Raw genomic sequence first — 15,176 nt, forward strand, 5'->3', positions numbered from 1 at the left:
TCATCCGTGGAGGACCTGGAGCCGTGGCCCTCCTTCTCTCTGCCTGGATCTGCCTTTTACTAGGAGGATTAGCAACCGAATTATCTCTGAAATTCTTCCCACAGGGGTGTGGTGTCAACCTCTAACCTCAGGAAAGTCTTCCTGGCTAACCACAACGGTCAAATCTATAGTTCTCCAAATCTGGTGCTTTTCAATCTAGATCTCCGAATCTGGGTTATTTTTGCTCCTTTAGAATGTAAAGTCTGTGAGGTTGGGGAGTGTGTTGTATCCATTGGCCACTGTCTCCCTATCTAGAACCCACTGGGCACTGTATTTATTTATTGAGAGGATAAATGGATGAATGGATGAGAGCAGCCTCAACTTTCACTGCACATGGGACATCACCCTCAGAGTCCAGGTTGGATTTCGCCCAGTTCCATTTGCTCAGCACTGACTGCTGCATGGTGCTCAGCCCTGCTGGTGCTCTCTGGAGACTTTGTAGATTTCCACTCTGTTATGCCTGGTAGGGAGCTACCCCCCCACCCCCTCACATGCCCAGAAAAACAAATTAAAGTGTAATCTAAATACATTCCAGGGAAAAACAAAAAAGGTTCTCTTCAAATAAAAAATAAAATCAAGCAATATTGTCTGTGAGACATGCGCTTTACCAAATGAAATATTGCTCGTGGTAAGGACCAAATGGATTACTGAATGCATCCAATGAAAACCTAGGTCTTTGTCTTCCAGGTTGATTCTGGGGTCTCTGCATCTTTCATTGCCTTGAGCTCTTCTGCAGCATTGTAAGTTGTAGCTCACCCATAGCAACACGAACAGTTCTTTTCTGCAGACATGTGTATGAGTTTGCTATTGCTGTTTAACAAACTACGACAAATTCGACAGCTTCCTGTAACATTCTTGTACGATCTCGGATTTTCTGTGGGGGCCGGAGTCCAGGCGCAGGTTAGCTGGATCTTCTGCTCGGGGTGTCAGCATACCGATGTCATCTGTGGTTCAGGTTTCTTGTCCTAGCTCACCGGTGGTTGGCAGAATTCATCTTGCAGTTGTAGGACTGAGGGCCCTGCTTTCTTGCTGGCTGTCACCTCTCAGGTTCTAGAGGCCCCTTGCCATTCCCTACCATGCGGTCCTCTCCAGCTCAGCAGTGTGCTTCTCAAAGGCCAGCAGAATCTCTCATACTTCAGATCTCTTCCTTCAAGAAAGGTCCAGTAGTCTTGGAGGGTTCGATTAATTAGGTCAGCCCCACTCAGGGATAATCTCTTTTTTGATTAATTCAGAGTCTCGGAGATTTAATTACATCTGCGAAATCCCTTCACCTCTGTTACCTGCTGTAACCTAATCAGGGGGAGAAATCCATCAGATCCACAGTGCCGCCCATCCTCAAGGGGAGGGGACGATCCGGGACGTGTGCACCAGGGGCCAGGCACCTCAGGATTCTGCCTACCACAACATGCAAGTGAATTTTGAAAATTGCCCCCACCATCCTCCCTCCAGCCAGTTTTGCGTCTATTAAGCAAATTTGTATCAGCCTCTCTGTGTAGATACCTGCTTTTTGAATCCACCTTTCAACCTGTTCTCTCATCTTACTGGTTCCCTAATTAATGAATGAATGAAGTAAAACTTTTGACACGTGTTCATTTTATATCACTAATGAATTATGATTTTACCTTTAAAATTGTTACCCTTTAACATCCCTTTAATAGTCATGTCATAGATTCTCTTAAAAGCAATGGATGTGTTGCTTACTTTTAAGTACATAATTAATGGGCTCTTTCCCTTTTCCAGAAATTACCCCAAAGAGATGTTCAAATTGTACCTCTTGAGACCTAATAGTATTTGCCGCTTTGAAAAGATGATGTTTCTCGCTTTTTCTGACCTCCCCTTAAGTAGCTTAATCCTGGCACCCAGTAACAACATTACCATTGCCTTACCATGAAAAGAGGGACAGCTAACAGCCTCACCTCACCACCTCTAGATTAATTTCCTTATTAGGAACAAAAAATATCAAAGGGCCCTCCTGACCTTGTCTTCTGGAATCTTGGGATTTTGCTACTGGGAGGGGCAGAGGGTTTTCTCCTCTCTATGTTTAAAATAATGTATTTTTTCCATCACTAGCAAAACCTTTGTGGGGGGGAAGAAGTCTATAAAATTAGTATTACCTACCTGTGCTTAGCATGGTGCCTGATACCTAACTGGTGTTCAGTAAAGGGTAGCCCTTTTCTTCCTTTCTAACATACCGTGCAAAGAGATGAGAGAAAGACAGGTGGGGCTCCTGGGTTCCCTGTGTGTGTCCTGGGACCAAACCCCTTAAATGCAGGGCACATCTTTCACAAGTGAGGATGACTTGTAGCCCAGTGCTGCTTGCTTTCCTAAGCAAAGCACAATTTTGCTTCTGCCGGAGAAGCAAAGGAAAGCTTAATACCAGCTAAATGATACATAATAGTGGTATCATTATCCTGTCTTCTCCCAGTCTGCTAAGTTTGTAATGCATAAACACTTATTGGACGAACAAAATCAAACGACTCAAACTGTTGTCAAGTGGAAGGAACGATCCTGATTAGTCTGGCAGAGTCCAAGGCCACAGCAACTGTATCCCGCTTCCCTTCCTCCTGCGGAGAGCCAGGCTGACGTGGGGGACAATCATTATAAAACAATTTTCCTGTCCAAGTTTAAAAGGCAGCCGTCCAGCGTTTACAACTGCCCCCCCCCATGCTACGTCCCTCTCAAGTTTTGTCTCTCTTTGCCTCTGTCTTCCAAAGCAAAGGCTGTACCGTCATGGCTCTTGCCTCCAAAGCCATTAACAAATGTCGAGCATGTTTCTGCAAGGTGTGTCCTGGAGAGACAGAAAACCCACATGACTGCTTTTATCCATTTTTCATGAGTACGCGGTAAGGATGCAACAACAACCTAATTTAGAGACAGCATTAAAGAAGAGACTCAAGATGGGGGAGGAGGCGTAGTTTGCAGTGTTGAACTTGAGAAGGCACTCAAGTGTGAGCAATGCAAATCTTTGCCATTGCCTCTGAATCCACTGTTACAGGTTACACTGTCAGCCAGCTGTATTGATTATTTTTATGTAATTTATTTGTTAAAATTTCTGCTAATGGACACTTCTGAATCATCTTCTGCATTTAATGTACCTAATACCCATTGATCAGGTCATTGGCTTATTGGTTACCTCCCTGGCTGCCAAGTGATTCTCTATGATTGCTTTTTTCATTACACATTTTCATTCCAGGAGCAAACTTCTATTGTGTCCCATTACGCTAATGGAAATTATTGATATGGAAATTACTAGGCCCCAAGCTTAAGAATGTTGATACACAATCACATTGCATTTCTTCAAGTTCTAGAACTGTCCTTGTATAATTAGCAGTAAATATTGACATGTGAGTGAAATTAGTGAATTTATTTAATTCAAAGCAAAAGATCAAGAAACACAGAAAGGAAAGGAAACACCAAATATTTTGCACAGCTACATATCCTTGGGTAAAAATAAATGTCGTAAGTTTGGTTTTGTGTTTAATACTCTGTGTTAAAAATTCTTTAACATCCCTAGTTAAATACAACAGTGTTTTCAATTACAGTTGCTGTAAACATGGCCACGTTCCAGGTAGAAAAGTCAACCCCAGGGGTCTAATATCTGCCTTGTGTTGTCAATATGGCAGCCACTAGCCCCATGTGGCTGTCGGACACTTGAAATACAGCTCGTCTGAACTGAGATGTATTGTAATTATAAAACGTACACCAAATTTTGAAGACTTAGTATGAAAAAATTGTCAAATATGTCATTCATATTTTATTGATTACATCTTGAAATGACAGTATTTTGAAGAGTCAATAATAATAAAGTAGATTATTTCAATTAATTTCATTTCTTTTTCTCCTTTTTTCTAAGTGTGGCTCCTAGAAAAATTTTAATTACATCTGTGGTTCACATTGTATTTTCATTGGACAACACTGGTCCAGCACAAGCCCTAAGTGGGTAGTGTCCAGCACTGTGCTGTCTAACATGGTAACAAATAGCCACGCAGGACAGTGATGTAGATTACTTAAAATTCGATATAATTTATAGTTCTGCTTCTTGGTTGTACCAGTCACATGTCAAGTGCTATTGCCGTATGTGGCCAGTGGCTGCTAGCCATACCTGGCTAGTAGGACAACACAGACAGAGAAGACTCACATCATCCCAGAACGTTCTATTGGAAATGCTGGTCTAGCACATCCCTAAGCAAGCACTGCCTCTCCGCTAAGCTATTGTCCGTTGAGGCTGGGATGAAATGCAGTGAGAATAAATGTGCCATATTAAAGCTAAAACTGTGCAGGGAGTGATAGCGTGTGGTTGGCAGTAAGGATTACTAACTATGGTATTCATGCTTGGAGATGGTAACCCCTAAGTGCTGCTCAGCATGGAGCTTCAGACATGACTTTTATCCATTGGGGTGATCACCTAATTCTGATGGACAGAAAAGATAGAAAGCAGGTGAAAAGTACTGGAAACCCTTTGAATGCTTTAATAAGTTTTAGTGCACAAGAGCTTCGGTGCCAGCTCTCGGCCTCTCTTTGTCAGGGGTCTGGTATCTGATGTCCAAAGAAGTTAGACTACGAAACAGGCTCTGTGGCCTAGCAGCCAGACCGTACAACCCTTACGCTCCCGGGCCTGCTGCCTGCCCGAGGTTAAGAGGGTAATGAGAACGGTGCGTTTAGGAGTTAGGGGGCGGCAGAATGGGAAGGCCACAGACTTTAAAGTAAGCACTTGAGGGGAAATGTCTATAAAGTCAAGAATCAAAATTATTCTTAAACCAACACCCTCAGAATCACAAGCCAGAATTAATTTCTTCAGTCTCTCTTTGCTTTGGGTCGTGATCTCTTTTCCCTAGAGCCAGAGAAGGCCCAGGTATAGTCAGGAAAATATGGAGAAGGGGGTACAGAAGTAAATGAACGAGAGCTTCTCCCTTTCTTTGTCTGGCACACACTCTTTTTCATGTGTGTGCCAGAACACATTTATTTCAAGGCACAGGATGAAACTCCTCTGTGGTCTTGTTGCCTTTATTCTGTTTGTCCAGAAATGAGGCTATCACAAGAACTATCCCTCATGTGTACCTGCACGTCCTTATTGTACCCAGTTTTCAGAGGAGGAAACTGAATCTCTGAGTGGTTAGTTCCACTGTCCAAGCTCACTAGACGGTTAGTAGCTAAACCAGGATTTAAGCCCAGGTCTCCCCTGAAGCCAAACTCTTCGCTGTACGTCCAAATACCTGTCCTGGACACGCGAGGTGGGGCGCAGTGGGATTCCCTGCCGCCGCCGTTAATGGGGGTGTAAATGAGTTAATATTCTATATTGCTTCTGAGGCGCGGGATTTCGCCTGTGCGAGTCTGCATGGCCTGGAGTACAGAGGCTAAGAATCCTTGTCACTGATAAATGATCTGCAGGCTCTTAATCCTGATTCCGTATTACTCATTTGTAAAGCTGTTGGCATATTTGCACTGAGCAGATTGCTCTCTCTGCCAGCTTAGCCTCTCGTGGCAGTTTGGGATTTTTTTTTTTCCTTTAAGATTTCATAAAGCTGAGTATAAAATGGGAATGTTTTCATAAACGCTTAAGCATCTTTAGTGGAGCTAATTTATAGAATGTAAATGTTCCTCTCCGGCAATTTAAACCCAAATTCCTCAGCAGTGGGGGTTGAGGCCCAGAAACAGGAAACCGCTCTGTTTCATTGTTCATGCTCAACAATAAAAAATTAAATGGCCTAAAAAGTGCAAGCCGGAGAGATTTTTTTAGACAGTCTTCTGAAGCGGAGTGCTGGTGATGAACACAAAAATTGGATGCTTCTCGTCGTTTCTTCCCGTGGGGCCTGGCAGCTGCGCCGTGTACCTCCGGGTGACTCAGAGCCACGGCCCCGGACTAGGCACATGCGCCGTGGCGTCCTGAAGTCCCCGGTGCCGGCCGCTGAGCGCACCGCCCTCCCCCGGGAGCCCACCTTGCGCACGGCGAGACCGGAGCCCGGAGCCTGGACCGTGCAAGAACAGGAGGCCTTTCCTGCGACCCTCCGCCCAAGTCGGCCGCGAGGCTCCCACGGAGCTACTCTCTGCTTCTAGTTTATATCCCCATTCTTGTTTTAGTGTCTGTTTTTGTTTCCAAGTGATGAGACGGCGTGAAATCTGCCTTCGCTCTTCTCCTATGGAACCAGGCAGTATATAAACAAGCATATATTTAATACATCAAAAGGGGAAGTCCTTTTCTCACTTCCTACCTATGGCTTTAGGACTTCAATCCCCTCTTTTGTCCTCCCCCCTCCCCTGACGGAAACCTCATGAAACATGCTGAATCCTCTCCGAATGGGATGACCTTTTTTTTCTTTTAATTGTGCATAGCTGACACCATCCTAGTCATCAGATGAAGAGATTATGGACACCGTTTAACAGCAGAGCTAATACAACAACGCACATTTAAGAAGTGCATTTTTTTCTTCTTGAATTTATTTTTTGGCAGAGACAGAGACAGCAAGAGAGGGAACGCAGGCAGGGGGAGTGGGAGAGGGAGAAGCAGGCTTCCCCCTGAGCAGGGATGCCAAGGCAGGGCTTGATCCCTGGACCCTGGGATCATGACCTGAGCCAAAGGCAGGTGCCTAACGAATGAGCCACCCAGGCGTCCTAAGAAGTGCTTTTTTGTGCCAAGTCCCATGTAATAGGTACCTCATCTCATTTCATTCTTACGACAATTCTGAGACCAGCACTGACATCATCATGCTTATCTCAGAGAGATTCTGTAACCTGTCCACGGCTACACATGTACTTGGTGTGGCAGGGTGGGCCCCTGGGTCTGTATCACTCCTATCTGATGTGCCTCAGTGGGGGGGGGGGGGAGTGGCTCTGCTTTGCAGATTGCAGGGGATGGACTAGAAAGACATTGCTCAGGCTGACCTCCGGGCTAACAGAGATAAGAAGACAGGGTAAATTCAGGGATAGCTCATCACGTGACAGAGCTCTGTATTTGAGAATGATTGCATTGGTCCTGAATATGGTAGGCTCAGTAGCAGCAACACGTCCCAAAGTGGCAGTGTCTTAGCATGGTCAACGTTCATTTCTTGCTTGTGCAAAACCCACCGCGGAAGCTCAGGCTGGATGGAGACATGGTGTATGTGTGTAGATGCTTCCGTTGAGACTCCCAGCTGAGTCCAGCCTCTGACTCATCGCATCCCAGGCACCAGACACGCGAGAGAAGAAGCCTCGAGATGATTCCTGCTCTTAATATTTCCAGGCACCTCTGGCTTGTCCGGTCTTCCTAGCAAAGGCCCTAGGCGCCAAGGAGCAAGATAAGCTCTATGTCCTATGTGAAGTTCTGGCCCCGCAGAATGTATGAGCCTTTGGTTGCTTTGAAGGCAGCTGTTGATGGAGCAGTGGATAACCTCAGTACGTGTGCTGGGTTTGCATACCGGCAGGCTGCACCTTTCGTTCACTTGACAGACATTTGCGGAGCACATTTGGAGAGCCCGACATTCTTCTGGGCACACCTCAGTGAACAAAAACATAAAGAACCCTGTCTTCGTGGGGGCTTATATTTGACAGGGAGAATAGTTGCTGGCTTTTCCAAAAATACATATATTTTAAGTATGTTTTTCCAGGTACAAAAGTAATATTCGCTTATTCTATAACATTTGAGAAATACAAAAAATGTGTAGAGAATGCAAAAAAAAATCCCATGGGAAATCATAATCACCATGCAGAAATAATGCATTCTCTATTGTATTATCTGATTCTCTCTCTCTCTCCAAAACTGGAGTCATATCATTATAGTCAGTTGTATATCCTATCACCCCCGCAACAATTAAACAGTATTGCAAACTGTCCTAGTCCATTCGGGCTGCTATAAGAAAATATCTCAGACTACTGACTTGTAAACAACAGAAATTTACATCCTACAGCTTGGGAGGCTGGCGGATTCAGGATCAATTTGTCTGAAGACTCAGTATCTGGCGAGCACCCAGTTCGTGATTTGTAGATGGCAACTCTTTGCGGTGTCCTCACCCGGCGGAAGGGGCACTGGACCTCTCTGGGGCTTCAGGTATAAGGGCACTAATCTCAACCACGAGGGCTCCACCCTCGGGACATAAGCTCCTCCCACAGTCCCCCCCCTTTCCCAACACCATCACCATGGGGGTGAGGATCTCTACATACGAATTTGGATCAAGGACACACACATTCAGCCTGGAGCACCAACTTTTCTTCCTATTGCTAAAATATGATTCTTAATCATATCTTACAGGCAGCAGCTTGTTCCAGACGGTAGCCATACCAATTATTTAACTATACTGCAACTATTCTACATTTTCGTTCATTTCAGTTTTTCACAGGGGCTAAGCAATGTCTTGAAGAACAACCTTGAACGTGAATCTCTGGTAGCGTCTCTGATGAGTTGCTTAGAATGTAATCAGAGAAGTGGGATTACTGGTTCAAAGGGTATGTGAATGTTCAGGTTCTTAATAAATATTGCCAGGTTGATTTCCAGAACGTTAGCACCAATTTACCTGCTCACTTGTATTTTATGGGATGCCGCTTTCATACTTGTGCCAGGACTCAGTGTTAGTGTTTCTAATCTTTGCCAATTTGTTACATTAAAGAATGGTTTTTCACTTTAAGACTGGTTCAGTGTCTAGGTTGCTTGCTAAAATGGGATTTGCCTAAACCTGAGTTGTAATCCCAGCTCTGGCTCCTTATAACAAGATGGGCGACTTAGGAAGACTCAGTTTTCTTTCCGTCAAATGGTGACATTAATTCTGACTCCTTGGGGTACTGGGTGGATTCAATATGTTCGAGTTTATAAAGTGCTTAACACTGTGTCTGTCATAGAACAACTAAATGGTAGCGATTATTATGTGTGTGACAATTCAGCAATTACCAACACATGAAGGGTTCTAGCCTTTTTCCCTTTCTCTGTGTCTTGGGGAAGATTCCGGTTTTCCTCCATTGTATGGCTCTCCCTTTCTTCTCCTCTAAGAGAGGGATGCCATGCTTTTGGGTTTTTGTGGATTAGAATAAAAAAGAATGAAAGAGAAGGACAAAGAGACGCAGTGACCAAGGACAGGTGACTCAAAACCCAGTGGCTAATAGCACAGGTTTCTGCATATGGGTCTGCTGTTACCTACACGCAGGCCCCCGGTGGCTGGGTTCAGCTGAGTGGTTCTGCTTCGGACTGTGAGCTTCCTGGGCTCGGTTCCAGGGTTTATGCGTGATCTGGGGCCCATATGGAATGAGCAGAAAATACCCAGGGCATGCTGTCACGGTAGATCACCTGAGCAACAGAGGGCAAGCCAAAACCCACAAGCCAACCTAAGGTATCTGCTCCTTTTGCATCTGCTAATATTCCATTGGCCAAAGCAAGTCACCTGGCCCGGTCCTGCGTCAGTGGGGGCGGGAAGCCTCCTCGGCCCACAGTGTGAGAGGGAAGGGAGGGACTATGTGCTGCATGAATGATCATAACAAGTGCTTCTGGGAAATTTCAGAAAGCGGGTGCTGGATAGTGTGCAGAGTATAAAACAGGGAGGAAAGAAAAGAGATCATGATATATGTGAGATTTTATGAGTCAGAATCTTTTTAATATCTGGAAGCCTCTGGTTAAAAACTTGTAAATTAGTTTCATGGTTGGCCTGGGCTTTATCAAGTGGTACTTCCCCTTGGGACTGACCCAGGGTACAATGGCTACCATAGCATCACATAATGGAAACAATCACTATCTTCTCTACTGTGGCATCATCCTACATGCTCTTTCTTTTTGGGTGTTCTAGACCTTTCAAGCAGTTCCTATTTCTTTTCCCCCCACTAGTAGAAAAGTATGGGTAGTGGCTTTCTAACTGTGATTTACCAAGTCCCCACAGGAAATGTGTCACATGTGCCCTCACCATTTCATTTAAAGGAGGGTAGACAGCACACTAGAGAGAACTTGTTGGACAGGAGGGCCCAGGGGCAGAGCAGGAGAGCAGCCTGCTGTCAGTCATGACTCAGAAGCTCCAAATTCACTTATAGAACCTTCCAGTGAAATCAAATTGGGAGTGAGCACAGGGCGTGACACTGAGGAGATAAAGCCGGAAGGGCTCTAATGAGAAGAACCATGTCATTTCAGGATCTTTATCATCTGAGCAGAAAGTTTCCCGTCGCCTCCCTGGAGATCATTCACCTGGAACCTGACAGGAGCCGAATGTCTCTGATCTCCAGCTTTGCTTAGCTCTGCAGATGGCTGGCACATCACATAGAGAATATTACCCCACATTCCCAGTGCAATGAGGGGCTTGTTAACAAATTCATCCCAAACTGTAATTCTCATTCGCTCTATCGGTAGACCAGCTGAACGTGGATACAGCAGCTCTGCTTATCTCTCTAAATGTCATCTGTCTTTAACATTATCCAAAACATTTTTGTTTTGTTTCAGAGAGCACAGTGCTCTTTAAAAATCCAAGCCAGGAAGCATCATAGACTGCATCAGGAATTGCACTAGATAATGGGTCCTCAGCCTTTCTAGAGCTGTGGCGTGGAGCATCAGTGGCCTTGATACCCAATGGGCTTCCACGGAATAATGGGCAAAATAAGCACCTTTAAATACGTACATATATTTGAGTGTTTGGGGGTCGTGAATGGTCTGTAATTCTGTGTCAAGTCATTACGAGACATTTTGCAGAGTTTTTAAAATCTAAAGCCAGATTGGCTCTCTTTCTCTGTTTCCATAAAAAGAAGGGAGTATTAATATAAAATCTTCCCTACTATTGTTTCTCCCTCACTCCCCCCATCCCCAAATGGTTGCTCTTTTTTTTCTTTTTGGAAGTCTCATCATAAGCAGTATTTTCGCGTGCTTAAAAGCTGAGACGCAGAAGTTGGATAACACAGGTATGAATTTCAGCCATTTCTGTGACCTTTAATAAGAAACTTTACCTTTTCATGTCTCTGTTTCTCCTTCTGAAAATGAGGAAAATAATAGGACCTACCTTTGGAATGTAAGGTACCTGGAGCCCAGAAAGCCTCTTCACTTGGCCCATGTGGGCTTTGTGCTGTGGCTACAGGGACAGGTTCCCCCCACCTTCCTCATTTCCCCGCCCCCCTCCCCTGTCCCCCTTGGGTCCCACCACCAGCATCCACTGAGTGTCTCAGCTTTGCTGGCTCAGGGTCTTTTCCAAAGTGGGACAACCTGGAAGTGCAGGGTTTTAAATTTCAACCAATGGGAGACAGGAGTCAGTGGATAAATGTCTCATTCCCTGATTCAGTGGGATAATTTGAGGTGTGGTCTATGAGGACACCAGAGGGTCCCGCAATTGGGACTGAGCCTCAGTTGCCCACAGCACTAACCAGCTCAAGAAATGTACCTTTTCGTTGACTTTTCTCCAGTCGTTGCCATTATCATCCCTCCCCCACTTCTGCTTCCTGGGATCACCTCCCAATAAACTACCGGTATCCAAGTCCTTGTCTCAAGCTCTGCTCAGCGGGGATCCCAACTAAGAAAGCTCCCAATAAATATTTGCTGTATTGTTCTCGTGGAAAAACCTTTCTATTCTCAGAAAACTAACATTGGGACCAAAATTCAAGATGCGTGTTGAGACTTTTTTTCCTCATCTGATTGAAATTTATTTATTTAATTGAAATATTTTTATTTAATTGAAAAACACACAAACTGATGAACATTGCTTAATTTGTACACATTTGGCAAATCCTATAAAATACTGGAAACTCATGGAAACGATACTTCTCTTCCTTTCCTGGCACTTCTCACTCTTGCTTAGGGGAGGAGCTGGGCAGCTGGCATGATGTAGGAGGCACTCAGGGGACTCAGTGCTATTTGCCAACTAGTCCAGAAGTGTTTTGTTTTGTTTTGTTTAATTTTTTTATTTTGACAATTGGCTGTCTCGATTGACGTACGCTGCCTGAATGTCAGTCCTGGTTGTCAAGACTGGCATTAAGTTCTCCAAACCCTTTTACCCAATTCCCTTTTGATCCCAAATACTGTCATTGGCAGGACAAGTGAGGATGAAGATTCTAGCCAGTGACCATAGAACATCTTTCCCCCTCAATGCAAAGCCAACTGGCCCATACCAGTATCAACTTTGGCTTCATTGGCACCATGCTGTGACGTTCGAGCCAACTGGCCTACGTGGACAGCGTCTAGCATTACCGTAGTCCGATCTCCTCCCCCTTGGAAAGTTTTGTTGTAACTACTCTGGAGTTTTGTTGTGATCAGGCTCACGGTTATGTGGCAGGGAGCTGAACGCCGTGGGGTGGGTTGGCACACTTTTTAGGATGGGCTAGCATGGGCAGATGTCCTCCTTGCAATTCTCTTTTAAATTCAATCCCTCCCTGGCCTGGCCACAGAAGCACAAGCATTGCCAAGGTGACTTTATTATGTGTATCCTGGAGTATATTCCCTTTTGAGTATGGAGGTCCATTTCCTGGAATTATTATTTCTGGTAGGATTGGGGTTGATTTCTGGCTACCTATTATTTTTCCAGCTGAAATGTTTTATTCTTCACTTTGCCATTTCATGAAGCTTTGTGAAAACACCCTCTTTCCTCTTGGAAGGTCGTTCTGGAGGGTGTTACTGCTCTCAGCTTCTCCATCTTCTAGGCCATGCTGGTATACAAGAAGAGACAGGTTGCAGCTCTGGCATTATTGACTATAGGACTTTGTGCTTAAAACTATATTTTTCTGAGCTTTTGTTTCAACTGCAAAATGGGAAAAAAGATAGGACAAAAGGGATCATGCAAATAGAAGTATGAAACACTTTAAGGTATTCTTTTATTCAGTGAATATGGAGGGAACTCTCACCATAACAGCTATAGTTTCCAGCCTTAGGAAGCTGTAGTTTGGTGGGGGAAAGAACATAGACAATCTTAATGGGTAATTATGATCAAAATCATAAGTCCTACAAACAGGGATAAATACAGGGGTTACTAGAGCACACGGGAAGGAAGCTTAACTCAGTCTTGAAGGCACATGGAAGATTTTTTGGAAAAAAACAGGAAGATTAGAAGTTATTAATAATAATATTTAGTTATAATTAGTAGGGTGCCTACTATGTGCCAAGTAGTATGATAAAAACTACTTCATTTAGATATTGCAGTTGTGCCTGTCTCACTAGGGTCTTTACCCCCATTTTGTAGTTGAAGAAACCCGCTCAGAAAGGTTAAATAAATTGCCCAAGGACACACAGCTAAGTGGCAGGGTCAGACTTCGAATTTAAGTTTGATTCTAGAGCCCTTGCTTTTATTTTAATGTAATTTAATATAATTTAATTTAATTTTAATTCAGGAACGCTTGCTTTTGATAAAACAGATTTTGCAAATCTGTTCATGCCAGGTCCCTGCTTAAAATAGACCATTCGTGACTTCCTAATGTTCATAGGATAATGACTAAACTTACCATGGCCTTACCATGACCAAAAGTCTCCTGCCCACTCCTCTGGTCTCACCTCTCACCTCTCTCTCTGCCCCTGACTCCCATGACAGTAAGCTTCAGCAGTAGCTCATGAGGAATGTACTCAGCTAAGTCCAAGCTTGTCCTGTGGGCAACGGAGGCCACGGAGGTTTCCAGTAGATTGGGAAGGAACAAGACAAGATCTGAACAGTTTAGTTAGGAGAGAATTGAATGTCCCCAGGCACAGGTAAAGAGGATCTCAAGGAAGGGAGGGCCAGCAGGGAAGGAGAAGGGGTGAATTGGATTCAAGCCACATTCAGTAGTTAGAATACACACACGGTGGTAACTGATTGTGTTGGGGAGAGATGGGATGCAAGGGGTCCACGCAGATTTCTGGCTTGAATGACAAGGTAGAAAGTCCTAGCTACCTTTAAGGAGCTATGATTAATGCGTGACAGAAGCAAATAATACCAGAGTTCTACTGTGTTTTCATTATCTGTATGCTGAAGGGTCCTGGAAATTGTAAAAATTTCCCTTCCTGGTCTTTTTTGTTCCCTCCCTTCCACACTGAGTGCGGGAATTCACTGAGAACTCTGCAAAATAAAAATCCTTTTTCTCTGCCCCCAGCCCCCATCCCATAGGTTGAACTACAAACCCACACAGCGGCAGCTTGAGATTAGGCAATCAAACAGCTCTCAGAATTAAGCTTTTAAACATTAAAATCAATCAAGCCCAAAGAATCTAGCTCGAAATGAAGAGGTGTTTAAAAGAAGTAGGCTGAGGGGCTCTGAGAAAAACAACCTACATTATTAAAGCAGAGTTTTCACAGTGCGGGGAAAATGCTCCAATAATGTCCGATTAAAAATGTAAATCTAGGGGCACCTGGGTGGCACAGCGGTTAAGCGTCTGCCTTCGGCTCAGGGCGTGATCCCGGAGTTGTGGGATCGAGCCCCACATCAGGCTCCTCCGCTATGAGCCTGCTTCTCCCTCTCCCACTCCCCCTGCTTGTGTTCCCTCTCTCGCTGGCTGTCTCTATCTCTGTCAAATAAATAAATAAAATCTTTTAAAAAAAATGTAAATCTATTTACCTTCCAGATGGTATTTTTTTTTTTTTTTGAGTGCTCTTATTAAAATCTACTGCTTACCCGTTTGCCTATGAAAGAGAGTTAGTTACTTGGGGAAGGTAATCAGACCCGGGCATGCTAGAAACATTTTCTCGCATTTGTCACTGAGTGAATATCTCCTGTGACTTTTGGCTTGTTAGTTGATTACTATATAAATTTCCCTACTGAAAATGGAGATCTTATTCAGTGTTGGGTTCTTTTCAGAATTCAAGTGTCAAATGTTCATGTCGCTTAAAAAGATAGTTTCTCTCTTCTCTCTTCATGTCTTCCCCTCCCTTCTTGACCCTGTGGTACATTTGTCATACTGATATTATGACATTACAATTGCTTTTGTATCAATCAACTTGGATCCTAGAATATAAGGTCAACAGGGTTTAGGGGCCAAATTAGTCTCGTGGAGAAACTGGAAAGAAAAAAGTGCTTCCTAGGGGAGTGATTTTCAAGTGGATTTATAGTCAACTGTGACATAAGGAACACCGGCGGGTCATACGTTCGTTTACCAAATAAAATATTATCTGTATCAGCGCTGTTCAAAAGAAGTATGCTGTAAACCTCAAATGTATGAAGTTGGAATTTTTCCAGCAGCCACATTCAAAGAGCAGAAAAAACCAGGAGAGGTAACGTCAGTATTATTTTATTTACTTCTCCAAACCTAAATATTATATC

Source organism: Ursus arctos, unplaced genomic scaffold (assembly GCF_023065955.2).
Source record: "Ursus arctos isolate Adak ecotype North America unplaced genomic scaffold, UrsArc2.0 scaffold_23, whole genome shotgun sequence".
In the NCBI taxonomy this organism is placed as follows: domain Eukaryota; kingdom Metazoa; phylum Chordata; class Mammalia; order Carnivora; family Ursidae; genus Ursus; species Ursus arctos.